This window comes from Choloepus didactylus, chromosome 6 (genome assembly GCF_015220235.1).
Source record: "Choloepus didactylus isolate mChoDid1 chromosome 6, mChoDid1.pri, whole genome shotgun sequence".
NCBI classification, from domain to species: Eukaryota; Metazoa; Chordata; class Mammalia; order Pilosa; family Megalonychidae; genus Choloepus; species Choloepus didactylus.
The window spans coordinates 79,883,143-79,900,903 of NC_051312.1; the positions used below are offsets into that span (position 1 = coordinate 79,883,143).

The 17,761-nt window shown below is 40.0% G+C and overlaps 1 pseudogene; it reads left to right on the plus strand.

Annotated features, from left to right (window-relative positions):
* The first annotated feature begins 16,367 nt into the window (after positions 1-16,367).
* Positions 16,368-17,340, plus strand: LOC119537048 (annotated as a pseudogene).
* Positions 17,341-17,761: the final 421 nt, after the last annotated feature.

Consider the following 17,761-nt stretch of genomic DNA (forward strand, 5'->3'; position numbering starts at 1 on the left):
GAAACCATAAAAGATGTCCTCTTCTTTATTTCCAACTTGCTGAGAACACAGAGTGGCCAAGAGCTGATGATTTAAAAGATTACGAAAGGAGTAATACATAAATGATTCTCAGCTGAGATAATTTTGAAGTATATATTCCTTTCATCCTACTAGGAAGTGAAACCCATGATTACTCCCATACATGTGTTAACAGCTCCCATGACAGCCAATTGGCCTAGAAAAAACAACAAAGGAAAGTGCTATCTCTTGGACTTTTGCCTTGTCCTCCCACACTCTATCCTTGGCTCAGTGGTCTGCCATGATTTTTCTACCCTCCTTCCCCAGAAGAGTTCATTTATTTCTATGGCTTTAACTGTGGTCTCTTTGCTGGTAACTCCAGCCCTTGGATTTTCTACATGACCTTCCTAATAAATTCCAGTGTCTGAGCTCCTGTAATATAGGTCAGCATTAAAATTAAAAGAAAAGTGCAGATGAATGTGATTTGTAGATTGTAAAATGCTATTCAAATATTAGCTGTTATATTGCTACTTTTACTAATTACTGCTGCCTTTAAGTCATCTCTGAATGGGTGACTCATTATCACCTCATGAGCTTATCATTGTCCTTTAAAATCCTCCCTCCTCTTTTCTGATCTTGTCAGGGACAGCCTGGGAGGAGAACACAGGCAGAAAAAGTTGTAATCTTCCCCCAGGATCAGCTTTCACTACCCTAGCTGCCAGTGGCTCCTTCTGGGAAGGCTGGTTATAAATACTCTGTTCTCATTTAGACCGTGAATGAAGTTACATGTTCTGGTTTTGATTCAAAAGGAATTCTTATACAAAAATTCCCAGTTAACTTCCCCACACATAAACTGACTTCTATCCCACACCCTGTTGTGCAAATTCTCCATCTCTTATACCAGATAATAAGACCCTTTAAATAGGGGAATGTGATTTACCTTCCTAACCCAAGAGTTTAGTATAATATGCTGCAATTACTAATATCAGTGACTATGTACCTAATAGTTTCATCCCACATTTTCTATATATAACCCTATTTAGTTCTTTTGGATTTTGCTTCCTGTTGCTTCTTGAATTTTTAGCTCTGCTCGCTCCCCATCCCATTTGTATCACCTTAGTCCAGGCACTTGCTATTTGTACCTAGACCAGACATTTCACATATGCTCCATGTTATCTGCAATGACAATTGCATGTAGTTCTTGTGTTCAGAAAAATAATGAGGCTATGTTAGTGGTTGTCAAGAAAAAGTAATGGAGTAGATTTACAGTGTCTGTCTGAAAGAGAGAAAGGAGTCTATCGGAGGCTTTTATGTCTTCTAGCTGCCATTTTGAACAAAGATTGTTAAGATCTGTTTACAAATTATCTACCATAATTTCCATGCAATAACATTCTGAAAGCAGTGTTATATGAAAGGAAATGAATGCAAACTTGGGGTAGATATATGGAGTGGGTCCACCTGCTGCTTACAGTCAAGAAGCTTAGCATGGGCAGGGCAAGGTCATAAGCATATAGAAGTGAGAAATTTAGTTAGTCCCCTAGAGCAACTAGTAAATATCCAGGAACAACTAGAAAATAGTCTGGAACAACTGACGGAGGGACATCCATGATCAGACAACACTGTACACAAGTCAGGAATGAGTGGAAGCTGAGAATGTAGCATAGAACTCTAAGTAATGGATCCCAAACTGTGGAGATGGCATCCCTCCCCCACTAGCATGGCATGCTGAACTTCCAAACTTCACTGTGGGAGAAGGAAGCAGTCACTACTGGCAGCAAGGGAATGTAGCTCAACCAAGCTCCAATTGCAGATTAACAAATTTGAACTCCTGAATACATGCTACCATCACAGATCAACCAGGAGCAAGCAGTAAAGGAATACAGAAGCTTATCCTGGCAGGGAGGAGGTGGGGCTGATGGAAAAAATACATAAATAAATAAAAACAGGATTTCAGAATCCAGTGAGCTCAGAATACTGGAAAATGGCTGAGTCACAAGAAAAGGGGCACACAGAACTGGGTATCAACTGTGGTTCTTGCCTGGTGAGACAGAGGGCTGGGGACTGTATTCATTGATACTTAGTAATTGTAGTATATTATACTAAACTCTTGGGATAGGAAGATAAATCACATTCCCCTATTTATAGGGTCTTATTATCTGGTATAAGAGATGGAGAATTTGCACAACAGGGTGTGGGATAGAAGTCAGTTTATGTGTCAGAAAGTTAACTGGCAATTTTTGTATAAGAATTCCTTTTGAATCAAAACCAGAATATGTAACTGTCTCTCATTCTAAGTACCTCATTAGAGAAAACCTCAGGCATTTTCAATTGTCATCACTGATCCAGGCAAGGGTGGAGTTAAGATAGTTAGAAAGACAAAAGAAAAACTCAAGTGTGGGAGACAATTCCCTAAAGGGCTTATCTTCACTAAGAAAAGGGTGGCATGGCTCAGCTCAAGTGGTGGCTCTCTCTCCAAAAACTCAGACTACAGAACCTGGGGGGAAAATAATAGCAGAAACAGCTTAAGCTTGACTTCTGACACCTTTTGTCTCTAGCCAGGACAGGGTCCACTGAGAATTAAATACACCACACCTCTTTATGCTGGTGGGGGGCTACAGGCTAAAAAGCACCACTTGCTGGGCAAGATAGGAAAAGCACAAAGTCTGGAGGTCTCACAGGAATGTCTGACAATCTTCTGGGTCTCATCCTCAGCAAAAGTGGATACTGAATACAGCCTCCTCCTGAAACCTGGGAAAATCTGATTGGGGTTATCAAGGAAACCAAATGCATACACAACAGAAAATTACAGAACAGACTGGGAAGAACAAAGATATGGCCCAGTCAAAGGAAAAAACTTACATGTCAGCAAAGATACAGAAATTGAAACAGCTGATTATTATTTTTTTAGAATATTTTTTTATCTTCATTTTATTGAGATATATTCACATACCACGCAGTCATACAAAACAAATCGTACTTTCGATTGTTTACAGTACCATTACATAGTTGTACATTCATCACCTAAATCAATCCCTGACACCTTCATTAGCACACACACACAAATAACAAGAATAATAATTAGAGTGAAAAAGAGCAATTGAAGTAAAAAAGAACACTGGGTACCTTTGTCTGTTTGTTTCCTTCCCCTATTTTTCTACTCATCCATCCATAAACTAGACAAAGTGGAGTGTGGTCCTTATGGCTTTCCCAATCCCATTGTCACCCCTCATAAGCTACATTTTTATACAACTGTCTTCAAGATTCATGGGTTCTGGGTTGTAGTTTGATAGTTTCAGGTATCCACCACCAGCTACCCCAATTCTTTAGAACCTAAAAAGGGTTGTCTAAAGTGTGCGTAAGAGTGCCCACCAGAGTGACCTCTCGGCTCGTTTTGGAATCTCTCTGCCACTGAAGCTTATTTCATTTCCTTTCACATCCCCTTTTGGTCAAGAAGATGTTCTCCGTCCCACGATGCCGGGTCTACATTCCTCCCCGGGAGTCATATTCCACGTTGCCAGGGAGATTCACTCCCCTGGGTGTCTGATCCCATGTAGGGGGGAGGGCAGTGATTTCACCTTTCAAGTTGGCTTAGCCAGAGAGAGAGGGCCACATCTGAGCAACAAAGAGGCATTCGGGAGGAGGCTCTTAGGCACAACCATAGGGAGGCCTAGCCTCTCCTTTGCAGCAACCGTCTTCCCAAGGGTAAAACTAAACAGCTGATTATTAATCAAACAAATCTCCTAAATCAGATCAAAAATCAAATCAACAAGTTGAGGGAAGATATGGCAAAAGAGATGAAGGGTATACAGACATTGGGCAAACATAAGAAAGAACTCAAAAGTCTGAAAAAACAATTGGCAGAACTTATGGGAATGAAAGTCACAATTGAAGAGGTGAAAAACACAATGGAGACATGAATGAAAGTCACAATTGAAGAGGTGAAAAACACAATGGAGACATACAACAGTAGATTTGAAGAGGCAGGAAAAAGGATTTCTGAATTAGAGGACAGGACATCTGAAATTCTACACACAAAAGAACAGATAGTGAAAATAATGGAAAAATATGAGCAAGGTATCAGGGAACTGAATGACAACACAAAGTGCACAAATATACATGGCATGGGTGTCCCAGAAGGAGAAGAGAAGGGAAAAGGGGTAGAAAGACAAATGGAGGAAATAATCACTGAAAATTTCCCATCTGTTATGAAAACATAAAATTACAGATCCGAGAAGTGCAGCATACCCCAAACAGAATAGATCCGAACAGACCTACTCCAAGACACTTATGATCAGATTATCAAATGTCAAAGACAAAGAGAGAATTCTGAAAGCAGCAAGAGAAAAGCGATCCATTACATACAAAGGAATCTCAATAAGACTATATGCAGATTTCTCAGTAGAAACCATGGAGGCAAGAAAGCAGTGGTGTTATATATTTAAGATTTTGTAAGAGAACAACTGCCAACCAAGAATTCTATATCTGTCAAAACTGTCCTTCACAAGTGAGGAAGAGTTTAAAATATTTTCAGAAAAGCAGTCACTGAGAGAATTTGTGAACAAGGTAACTGCTCTACTAGAAATACTAAAGGGAGCACTACAGACAGATAGGAAAAGGCAGGTAAGAGAGGTTTGGAGAAGAGTGCAGAAATGAAGACTATCAGTAAGGGTAAAAATAGAGGGAAAAATAAAAATAAAATAATATATGACATGTAAAATCCAAAAGACAAAATTGTGGACAGTAGACATTATGTTGAGTGAAATTAGCCAGTAACAAAAGGACAGATATTTTATGGTCTAACTAATATGGACTAATGTTGATGAGTGAAATTTGAGAATTGAGAATACAGGCTATCAGGGGACAGAAAGAGGTTACAGATCAGGCATTTCAAGCTGAAGGAATACAGAAGGTTCAACTAGATTGATTGTATAGATCCAGAAATGGAATGGATAGCATAATAGTGTGTGATAGTAACACAGTATTGTAAGGACTCTGAACAAAAATGAGTGTGAGTGTGCCAGTTTGGACATGTTATGTCCCCCAGAATGCTATTATCTTTGACGTAATCTTGTGTGGGCAGACATATTAGTTTGATTAGATTGTAATTCTTTGAGTGTTTCCATGGAGATGTGATCACTCAACTGTGGGCAAGATCTTTCATTGCATAACTTCCAGTGAGTTGTGGCTCCACCCATTCAACATGGGCCTTGATTAGTTCACTGGAGCCCTATACAAGCTAAGACAGAAGGAGCGAACTTGCTAAGCCAAGAGGGGAACTTTGAGGAATGCACAGGAGTTGAGAGAGGAGCTGCAGATGAAAAACAGTTTGCAGACAGCCATTGAAAGCAGATTTTTGCTATGAAGAAGCTAAGAGAGGCCCAACAACCCCAGATCAACTGAGAGTGACATTTTGGAGAGAAACTGAAGCCTAGAGAGGAACATCCTGGGAGAAAGCCATTTTGAAACCAGAACTTTGGAGCAGAAGCCAGCCACATGCCTTCCTAGCTAACAGAGGTTTTCCGGACACCATTGGCCATCCTCCAGTGAAGGTACCCAATTGTTGATGCATTACCTTGGACATTCTATGGCCTTAAGACTGTAGGGGGTTTTTATAAACCCCCTTTATAAAAGCCAATCCATCTCTGGTGTTTTGCATTCTGGCAGCATTAGCAAACCAGAACAGTGAGTATGGTTGAAAGAGGAAGGCTAAGGTCATGTGTGACCCCAGAGGAAAGATAGAAGATGAAGACTCAGGTTGTACAACTTAAGAAAACCTAGAGTGGTCAAGGATGGTGATTAAATGTAGAAATATAAGAATGATTTTAAATGAGGGAGAACAATTGAATGTCAACATTGCAAGGGGTTGAAATTGGATGGTGTGGGAAAAAATACAGTCAATGCAAACTAGACTCTATAGTTAATAGCAACGTTGTAAGACACTTCCATTAATTGTAACAAAGACAATATACCAAAGCTGAATGTCTGTAAGGAGGGTTATAAGGGAGTGATAGGGGATTCTCAGTGGTGGTGATGTTATCTGACCTTTTCATTGTATTTTATTTTTATTTTTCTTCTATCTTTTGTATTTTTAGTCTTCTTTTTTTTTCCTCCTTTTCCTGTTTCTTTGGGGAAGAGATGGAAATGTCCTCATCTAGATTGTGGTGGTGAATGCTTAATTATATGATTATACTGGGAATCATTGATTGTTTACATAGGGTGGATTTATGGTTTGTGAATAAAACTGTTAAGAAATAAACAGGGATAGAAGTGCTGGAGAAAATGTGCACAGAGGGATGTACCTATTCCCCACTGACAGGGAAGTATAATTGGCACAGCCCAGCTGGAAGGCAGTGTTGTAGTTCCACAGGAAGCTAACTATGGGCTTGCCATATAGTCCTGCAACCCCGTTATTGGGTATATACTTGGAAGAACTGAGATCAGGGACATGAGTGGACATTGTACACTGGTGTTTATGACAGCCATTTTCATGATTCACAATGGGTGGAGATGGCCTAAGTGTACATTGACTGATAAATGGAATGGTTAACTGTGATGTATACATACAATGGAATACCTAGTGGTGGCAAGAACAAATGAAGTTGTGAGGCATGCACCTAGGTGAATGGACCTTGAGAACAGTAAGTTGAGTGAAATAAGTCAGAATAGAAAAGACAAACATTATAATGACTCACTAATATGGACTAACTATAGTGTTCAAACTCTGAGAATTGAATCTGAGAGCATAGGTTATCAGGGAAAGGCTTATGGTAAAGGTTCCTGGATTGTAAACTCCTACAGAAGTCACATCTGTTCATGAGTTGTAGTGGTTATCTCTAAATTCTGAGATGCTGAGCTGTTTGTGTATAACCTGGTTGGTCCTGTAACTTTGGGTATCTGTGTACACCTGAGACTCAGAGACAGAGTACAGCGTCTGTGAATGTCAGCATTACCCCATATGGCAAATGTTAAAAAAGCTGAAAAAGAGATCAGACTTCAATTAGAGATAAGAATGAAATTGGCTTGATTAGAACTAAACTAAACCAGACTAAAGGGTAAAGAATGGTATTGACTTTGTTTTAAACCCTCAACTTCTGTGTGAGACCAAAGGAAGAAGTATTATTTTGGTGCAAAATCTATACTTTCTATACCATGCGATATAATTTAACTTGTATGATCACGTAATTCAAATATCATAATTACATGGAACATTGAATAGGAGGAGAGCTGGTTGGTTTGTACAGATTAGCATGAAGCCCAGATACATCCCAGAGTAATTTAGGCAGAGAATAAGGGGTATTTGCAGTGTCCTCTGGAGGGCCTGGGGAAAAATGTAGAAACATTAAACTTTCCCACCTGGGGAATTCCTGGTGTTCTCACAAGTATTGGGACTACTATTGTAGTAGGCCAAGTCTTCGATCTTGGAGCTTGCCCTTAGGAAACTTTTTGCTACATTGGAGAAATTACGCCTACTTATAATGGTGCCTAAGAGTCACCCCAAGAGAACCTCTTTCGTTGCTCAGATGTGGCCCGTCTGTCTCTAAGACTACTCGGTAAGTAAACTCACTGCCCTCCTCCCCTACATGGGACATGACACCCAGGGGTTTAAATCATCTGGCAACATGGGACATGACTCCTGGGGGTGAGACTGCACCAAACATTGTGGGATTGAGAAAGCCTTCCTGACCTAAAGGGGGAAGGGAAATTAAAAATTGAACAGAATAAAGTTTCAGTGGCTGAGAGATCTCAAACAGAGTCGAGAGGTCATTCTGGGGGTTATTCTTATGCATTATATGATATACTTTTTTAGTTTTTAGTGTACTGGAGTAGCTGGAGGGAAATACCTGAAACTGTTGCACTGCATTCCAGTATCCTTGATTCTTGAATACTATTGAATAACTATATACGTTATACAGTGTGACTATGTGATTATGAAAACTTGTGGCTCACACTCCCTTTATTCAGTGTATGGATAAATGTGTAGAAAAAAGGGGGACAAATTGTAAATGAATAATAGGAAGGAAAAAGGAGTATGAGATGTTTTGGGTGTTCTGTTTTATTTTTATTTTTATTCTTTTTTTTGGAGTAATGAAAATGTTCAAAAAATTGATTGTGGTGATGAATGCACAGCTATGTGATGATACTGTAAACAATTGCTTGTACACTTTGGATGATTTTATTGTATGTGAATATATATCAATAAAATGGCATTACAAAAGAAATGTATAGCTTAGCAGAAGGAGAAAAGCGCAGATAGTTTCAACCTTACCTATTGCAATGAATGAGGTAAGGTGCCTTGGAAGAACAAAGGAAGCATAACTTACCAATTCTGGAGAGTCAAAGAAAGCTTCTTTGAAGAGCTCATTTCTGCCATATATCTCGAAGAACATGAAGAATCTCAGCCACAAGTATAAGGTGAATGGGTCCTACTGACCAGAAGGAATTGCTTGAGCTTTTAGTCAACAGTGTGTTCAAAGATGTGTAAGTCTAGGTTGATGGAATATACATCCAAACTGATGATGGTATTACTCAAAATGGTGGCAGAATTTGGGTGGTGAAGAATATGTGAGCTTATATGCCAAAGTCTTCAGAGAGTGGGGGAACTAATTAGAACATTAACAGATGGAGCTAGTTAACTGTCTAATAGCTTGATGCCATTGTTAGCTTACAAATTTTAATAAACAGATACACAGCTCTCTCTATTCCATCTTCCACAGTTCTTTAGAGATAGGCATAGATTTTAGATGGATATAAAATATGATCTTTATTTATGATAGAGCTGAGTTCAAGAACATTTGTCTATATACTCAGGTTGGCTTCTTAATTCTTTATCTCTACATGTAAACTTTGGAGGACGCACCCAAGGGTGAGTGGATAGGTCATTGGGATCCACAGAACAACCAGAGTAGCTCATCTGTCTGCAGAAGGAAATCATTATATCACAATGCTCAAAAAATGTAGATATATATAAAGAAAATATTCTAGATCAGTTCTTCTTAAAAGTATCTGTGATGAAGAACCAGTATTTAAAAATTAACCCCACATCTGGATTGACACTTTTGAAAAAAAAATTCAAGAAACAAAAATAATATATAAACAGACATAAAAATGCATAGCTAACTTACTATATTAAAGAGACATAAAATGTCTTTGCTTCCTTAATCAATTACATCTCTGCAAATAACACACTCTAGTTTCAGCAATTCACAATTATGGCTGCAAAATGGAATTCGGTATATAAAGTATCATACTTCTGAGTAAAGAGAGTGCAAACTTTTTTATTCAGTTTTATTGAGATATATTCACATATCATACAATCATCCACAGTGTACAATCAATTGTTCACAGTCCCTTTACATAATTGTGAATACATCACCACAATGTATCCTTGCACATCTTCATTGCTTCCCCAAAAATAAAAACAAGAATAAAAATAAAAGAAGAAAGAACACCTAAAACATCACTTCACCCCATGCCCCCCAATTTTCATTTAAGTTTTGTCCTCAATTTTATACTCATCTGTCCATGCACTGGATAAAGGGAGTGTGAGCCACAAAATTTTCACAATCACACAGTAACACCAAGGATGAGCTGGCCTGCTGAAATAGAGAAGAAAATTCTCCATTCTGACTGCAGAAGTCATTATTTCTCCTTTTACAGCATTCAACTGATTGAATGAAATGTCTCTGATTGCTGAAGGCAATCTTCTCAGTTGATTGTAGATGTAAGCAGCTATAGATATCATGGTAGTTTAAAGCTATATGTACCCCATAAAAGAACATGCTGTTTCCATCCATTCCTGGGGGTGTAGACCTATTGTAGGTGGGAACTTCTGATTAGGTTATTTCAGTTAAGGCCTGCCCCATGGTGGATGTTAATCCTCTTACTGGAGTCCTTTATTAGAGGATAAAAGAAACAGAGAAGCTCACAGAGAAAATCCCTGGAGCCACAGAAAACAGAGAGGAAACTAACTGAAACCAGAAGCAAAAGGAATGAAATCTAGGATAAAAGAAGTAACTGATACTGGCCATGTGGCTTCCCATGTGCCAGAGGTGTCCCAGATGCCGGCAGCCTGTTTCCAGAGTCCAGGAATCTTCCTGTTGATGCCTTGTGTTGGATATTTTCATGGCTTAAGAAATAAAAAGTGTAAGTTAATAAACCCCTGTTGTAAAAGCCAACACATTTTTGGTGTATTGCATTCTGGCAGCTTTATAAAACTAAAACATCTGGTAAGTGAGGACATGAGTTTTGCCTAATTGTTCTGATAGTTATTGTGCCAGTTTGAATGTATTATGTCCCCCCAAATGCCATTATCTTTGATGTAATCTTGTGTGGCAGACTATCAGTGTTAATTAGATTGTAATTCTTTGAGTGTTTCCATAGAGATGCGCCCCACCCAACTGTGGGTGACGACTCTGGATAATTTCCATGGAGGTGTTGGCCCGCCCATTGGGTGAGTCAGAATTAAATTACTGGTGCACTATATAAGATCAGACAGAAGGAGCGAGCTTGCTACAGCCAAGAGGGACACTTTGAAGAAAGCACAGGAGCTGCAGATGAGAGAGTTTGAAAACGGCCGTTGAAAGCAGACTCTTGCTCCGGAGAAGCTGAGAGAGGACAAATATCCCAGGTGCAACTAAGAGTGACATTTTTGAGGAACTGCAGCCTAGAGAGGAATGTCCTGGGAGAAAGCCATTTCAAAACCAGAACTTTGGAGCAGACGGCAGCCACATGCCTTCCCAGCTAACAGAGGTTTTCCGGACACCATTGGCCATCCTCCAGTGAAGGTACCCTAAAGCTGATGTGTTACCTCGGACACTTTATGGCCTTAAGACTGTAACTGTGTAACCAAATAAACCCCCTTTTATAAAAGCCAATCCATCTCTGGTGTTTTGCATTCTGGCAGCATTAGCAAACTAGAACAGATTTTGGTACCAGAGAAGTGGGGTGCTTTTGCTGCTGAGTTTGCAAATACCAAACATGTTGGAATGGCTTTTTAAATGGATAAGGGGAAGATTCTGGAAGAATGTGAGGAGCTTTGTGGAAATGTGAACTCTAAAGATACTTCTGATGAGGCCTTGAACAGAAATGATGAATGTGTTTCTGCGAACTGGAAGAGAGGTGATCCTTGTTTTAAAGTGGCAAAGAATTTGGCAAAATTGAGTCCTGGTGTGAGATGGAAAGAATTTGAAAGTGACAACCTGGAACACTTAGCTGAGGAGATCTCCAGACTATGTGTGAAGGATATACCCTGGCTTCTCCTCACAGCTTATAGTAAAATGTGAGCAGAGATTGATAAACTTAGAACTGAACTCTTGCATTCAAAGAAACCAGAAACTTATGGCTTGGAAAATTACGGGCTTCTAGGGGATGGAATCCCAGAAGCTACAGCCCAAGGTGAGGATGTAACCAAACATGGAACCCAGCCACCATTTCAGTACAAGTCAAGATTGGAAAAGGAGTTAAGCAGAAAGGATTTGTGGAAAGTCCTGTTGTCCAAAGGCTTTGACCCCTGTGTGCTTCATGCGAAGCCAACAGAATTTTTGCGAGACATTTATAGACAGAGCTGTTGCTGGTCAGGACTGGAGGAGAAAGACAAGGAACAAATTGAAGGAAAAATTTCTTCAAAGACAGAGCCATGGAGGTTGAGGTCTGGAGTCAAGAGGCCTTGGGCTGGAAGAGTGGAGCAGCCCACATGCATGGAAAGGATGAGCTTGTCCCGGAGGTCGAGGGTGGGCCTTCCACCTCGATGCTCAGGAAATGTTCTGCCACCCCAAGCCCCAAAGAGGGTGGGCACATTCCCAGGGAATTGGGGAGAGCCTGGCTGCCTCCCACTGTTCTGAAGAGGTAGAGCATGTGCCCCGGAGATGGAAGGGAATCCGGGAGCTGCCCCGAGGTTTGAGGAGGGTGGGCCGAGAAGGTGGTCTCCCCACTGTGTGGATATGTTGGAGCACTCACCTAAGTGTTTGGAGAGGAAAGGGCTGCCACAAAGACCCTTAGGAAGGGTTAGACTCCCACTCTCTCAAGCCCAAAGGATGCAACCTCATTCTGTTAATGACTCTCAGACTTTGAAATCTAATGGAGTTTGTCCTGTAGGTTTTAGGAACTGTTTTGGTCCTGTTAACCTTGTTTTCCTTACTGTTTCTCCTTATGGCAATGGGAATGTTTATCCTATGAATGTCCCTCCTTTGTATATTGGAAGCACATAACTTGTTCTAAGTTCACAGATCCACAGCTAAAGGAAAATTATGCCTTAGGACTGACCACACCTATAATTGATTTTGATGGAATTTTGTACTTAACTATTGTTACTAAAATGATTAAAGTTTCCATGATATTGTGGGATGAATGTATTTTGTATATGGAAAGATAATGTCATTTTGGGGTCCAGGAGGTGGAATGTGCCAGTTTGAATGTATTATGTCCCCCCAAATGCCATTATCTTTGATGTAATCTTGTGTGGGCAGATTATCAGTGTTAATTAGGTTATAATTCTTTGAGTGTTTCCATGGAGATGCACCCCACCCAATTGTGGATGATGACTCTGGGTAATTTCCATGGAGGTGTTGGCCCACCCATTGGATGGGTCTGAATTAAATTACTAGTGCACTATATAAGATCAGACAGAAGGAGCAAGCTTGTTACAGCCAAGAGGGACACTTTGAAGAAAGCACAGGAGCTGCAGATGAGAGACAGTTTGAAAACGGCCATTGAAAGCAGACTCTTGCTCTGGAGAAGCTGAGAGAGGACAAATATCCCAGGTGCAACTAAGAGTGACATTTTTGAGGAACTGCAGCCTAGAGAGGAACATCCTGGGAGAAGGCCATTTCAAAACCAGAACTTTGGAGCAGACGCCAGCCACATGCCTTCCCAGCTAACAGAGGTTTTCCGGACACCATTGGCCATCCTCCAGTGAAGGTACCCAAAAGCTGATGTGTTACCTTGGACACTTTATGGCCTTAAGACTGTAACTGTGTAACCAAATAAACCCCCTTTTATAAAAGCCAATCCATCTCTGGTGTTTTGCATTCTGGCAGCATTAGCAAACTAGAATATATGGCTACACAAAGATTTGTAGGAACACTGATAGGAACATCAGTCCACATGTAAATGTATCAGTTAATGCACAGGCATGGGAAGGGTTAATAGAAACTACTTCCACTTCTTCTCTTGAGGGCCATAAGACAGGCCCTCAGGGACCCCCCCACCTCTACTTCACCTTGAGCAAAGTCCTGAAAATGTAATGGGGACTCAGAATCAACCTATCAGTCCCTTCCTTTCCCCTACATTCATTTCTTTGGTTGATGTGTCTTCCCCATTTACTGATGTGCTGTATCTCTCTCAGCACAATTTTCCTTCTTTTCCTTTGGATCTGTCCTCAAGTGTAGGTCACTACAAGCTGCTTAAAGGAGTTTCGTTAGGAAGAGGATTAAGAGAGAACTAGGGAGTGAATGAGAAGATCAGTACCCACCATTTATTGGCCATGGACTTGGCACTACAAGTTCCTTTCTTGAGCAACTCCCATTGATATGATGACGTCATGGTTTCCAGTACTTGGGTTTATGTTCCCTTGAATGGACAGCAAAAGAATAGAAGAGATTGGTAGTTATACCACTGGGTCAAGAATGACCATGGCTAGTGTTTTACAGTTAACATCTTTGACTGGCAAGTGACAAGGCACATAAACCTAACCTCTGTGGTAGAATATGTGTGTACACACACACACACACACACACACACACACACACACACACACACACACACACACACACACACACATATATATATATATACATATACATGCCCAGGGGCGCTTTTGTTAATTTTCATTCATCTGAAACTGCCTGTATGTTCTCTCCTTCACCATGTGGTCTGAATGCTAATGAATACGGTGATGATATGAAATATAATGTAATAACAAGCAATAGCACTTATTATATTAGGCAGTGCACCAAAGATTAATTTTGGGTGTGTCTTCTTTTGTCCTAATAACAGCTGTAAGAACCAGGGGTAATATGCCCTTTCCATCAGTGAAGAACCTGAGGGTCAGATAGGTCAAATATCTCACCCAAATTTTCACAACCAGTACATCATAGAGCCTGTATTTCTGGCTCCATAGGAGGCCTTCTGCACTAATAAATTATTTTTGCACTCCATGGACACCTGTTTGTGTCTGAATGTGTGTACATCTGTACATCTGCCATAATACTTCATCGCATCCAACAAAATCAACACTAATTCCTTCATATTTTTTATTGCTAAGCTTATGCTTAAATCTCCCCAGTTATTTATTAATTGTCTTCTATACCTGGTTATTGAAGCAAAATCCAATCAAGGACCACAATGCATTTGATTTTAAGTTCTCTTAGATTTATTTTAATCTAGAAAGTTATTTCCTTTCCTGCCTCCTCCTCTTTTTTAATGACTTATTGAAAATAGGAGACAATTTCTTGTGGTTTGTCCCACATTGTGGATTTATTGATTGCAGAGTGATAGAGCTGGGAGTGAACTTCCTGCATGCATGCCAAAGTGTGGTTGTGAATGCTTTTGGATGATGTATAAACATCTGTTTTGCCTGGAAATATAAATCCCAGAGAAGAATTTCCCCCTTCACTGTATGTGCGAATAAAGGATCTCCTCAGACAACCCTGGAAGCTGTGACTTAAAACATATATTTTTAAGGAAGCTGACACCGGATATTATTGTGTGTGTGACTAGCACAAGGAAGGGGTTTCAGCCAAAGGCTGAACAGCCAAAGCAGGCCTCTCATGCTGGGCTCCTCACTGGAGAGGAGAATTGTGGTGATGGTGTCTGGGCTGGAGAAGACAAACATTTAGCAGATGTGGAGGCTGGTCTACAAAAAGCTGTCTGAACTGTGGACTGTGTCCCCAGAACCTCGAAGATGTGACCTATGAAGACACTCTAGAGGAGGGCTTCTGTTACTAGAAGAAAAGTGCTTTTACTTATAGATTTGGGAAGATTCCAAAAGAAAAAATATCCTGTTGCTCATATGCCACATGGAGGAAAGACGGGAAACTCCACCTTTGTCTTGAAGATGGAAGGCATTGTGAGCTTGCTTCTTACCTAAGAAAGAAGTAAAAAGGAGGTTAAGGGGAAGGTTGACCATGATAGCTTGCCTTGTCAAGTCAAGAACCTGAAAGATATAGCTATGAACACGTCATCTTCGGACTGAAAGTAGGATTTCCTGGTTTTGCTGTATGGCTATATGCGGAGAGAAAATAGCTTTCTGTATATGCACAATAAGGAATTACTAGAAAATAGATTATAGGACATATTATTTAAAGGAGAAAATCCCCAAGTAAGGTTATGGGAATTTACACAGCATCTGACACTTTCAGAATCCAGTCATGAAATCTTTTATGTTCTTGTGTTCTCTGTTTTCTGTGGATGTCCTGTCTGTGTGTTCATGTGTCTATGTGTGTGCATGGGCATGAGGAAATGCTGTGGATAAAATATATAAGTGCAAAATTTATTAAAGTTTTAAGCATGAATCAGTGTATCTCTAAATTGTAATTATTAAATTTGTAGATATCTGAGAGTATGGTTCTTGGAGTAGAGTGGGAATCTATGATAATGTGTTTATAAAAAATGAACTTCTTTTGGACATAAATCTTGACCAATTAATGTTACTGAATCAAAGGTGTAAGGATAGTATGAATCTGTAATCTACAGCACAGGAAATTGTTTATTTGGAAGAACAAGGAAATATGACCCTCAATTATCAAAGACTTTTTAAATATTTGTTTGAATTACAAGTGGTACCAACACAGTATAGCAATACAGTTAGTGTCTTTTGAAGAAAATACAATTTTGGGTGGTAGTGAAGAAGGATGGAGCTCATAACTCTAAAGCCACAGTCATCTAGCAGCCCTGAAAGGAAGGAGTAGTTGCCCTGGGTAGGGATGCATATTCCACTCTAACAGAGCAAGCCAATCTTAAAGATGATGATCATAAGGACATATAAATTATAATCAATCAATCCATGCAAAAATATGTCCTGTAATCTGCTACAGGAGAGTGTATAATGAAAAGGGTGATTGTAAACAGTCTGGAAGCCTTCCTGAAGTTTCAGGGAAGACCAGGGGGATTGGTCAAAAGAGAGAGGAGGTTCTTTTTATGTAGAATGACCTTTCATCATGATGTGTCAGGATCAAATCATGGTTTACATCTGTTGACTGCTGTCATTATTCATCTCAAACTTTTTTCACTCTCAAACATATCCTGCTTTAAATAATTATGTGGTACCAAGTTTTAGGTGTCAATAATGCTGAGTGGTTGGAATTGAGTCTCTCATGACATGACACTAACTACCTTTTATCACTCTCTGTCCTCAGGGCCTGGACCTTGTGCCTTCCCAGTTTGCAATGATCATTTTCAACCTGAGCAGTTACAACTCAGGTCCTTTCATTTTGGTGCAGATCCCAGGCTTGGAGCAGTTCCATGTGTGGATTGGGATTCCCTTCTGTGCCATCTACATTGTAGCTCTTGTGAGAAACTGCATCCTTCTTTCCCTCATTGCAGTGGAGCGCAGCCTGCATGAATCCATGTTCTTCTTTCTCTCCATGCTGGCTATGACTGACCTCATCTTGTCCACAGCTGGTGTGCCAAAAACACTCAGTATCTTTTGGCTTGGAACTTGAGAAGACTTTTTCAGGGTGCCTTACACAAATGTTCTTCATCCATTACAGTTTTGTTCTGGATTCAGCCATCCTTATGTCAATAGCATTTGATCACTATGTGGCTATCTGTTCTCCGTTGAGACATGCAACCATCTTGACCCCCAAGTCTATCATCAAGATCATTGTGGTCATCTTCCAAAGTTCCTGCATCATTCTGCCAATTGTATTCCTGCTAACTTGCCTCTCTTTCTTCAGGACACACATCATCCCCCACACATACTGTGAGCATATAGGTGTTGCCCGACTTGCCTGTGCTGATATCTCCATCAACATCTGGTATGGCTTTTGTGTTCTCTTTATAACAGTCATCTCAGATGTCATTCTCATTACCATTTCCTACACCTTCATCCTTTGTGCTGTCTTGTGTCTCCCCTCTTGAGAGGCCCGCCAGAAAGCCCTTGGCACCTGTGGTTCCCATGTCTGTGTCATCCTCATTGCCTACATCCCAGGATTCTTCTCCATTCTTGCCCACTATTTTGGGCATAATGTCCCATTTGCCTTTCACATTGTGTTTGCCAACCTGTATGTAGTCATCCCACCTGCTCTCAACCCTATTGTCTATGGAGTAAAGATGAAACACATTCAGGACAAAGTCATTCTTCTGCTCTTTCCCAAGGGGCCCAGTGACAGATGCCTGAGATCTTGAGTTTGGGGACAAGCTCCTAATGTATGTTAGGTCAAAGACTGAAGCTGTACACATTGTCCACAGAGAAAGGATTAAAGTAAATTCTTTACTGAACAGAAGTATGGTTTTGCTTTCTTTGTCATTTTAGGCAATCATCTACTCAGTCATTCCAGGTATAGGAAAGTTTATCCAGAGCCTAGAAAATAGTAAATATTTTACTTCTAGGAGCTAAAATATTTTACAAATCATCATGATTGCTGTAAGGTTATTACAAAAATTTTAAGAAAACAATGAAGTAGTCAATATCTCTTTCATATACAAATTGTCTCTAAGGAATATGATTTTTTTCCAGTATATATATCATGGTAGTTTTTTTATACATCAGAATATGTCAGGGTATCACTACCATGATAACTCTGTGATGCTCTGATGTTTAGTTTGT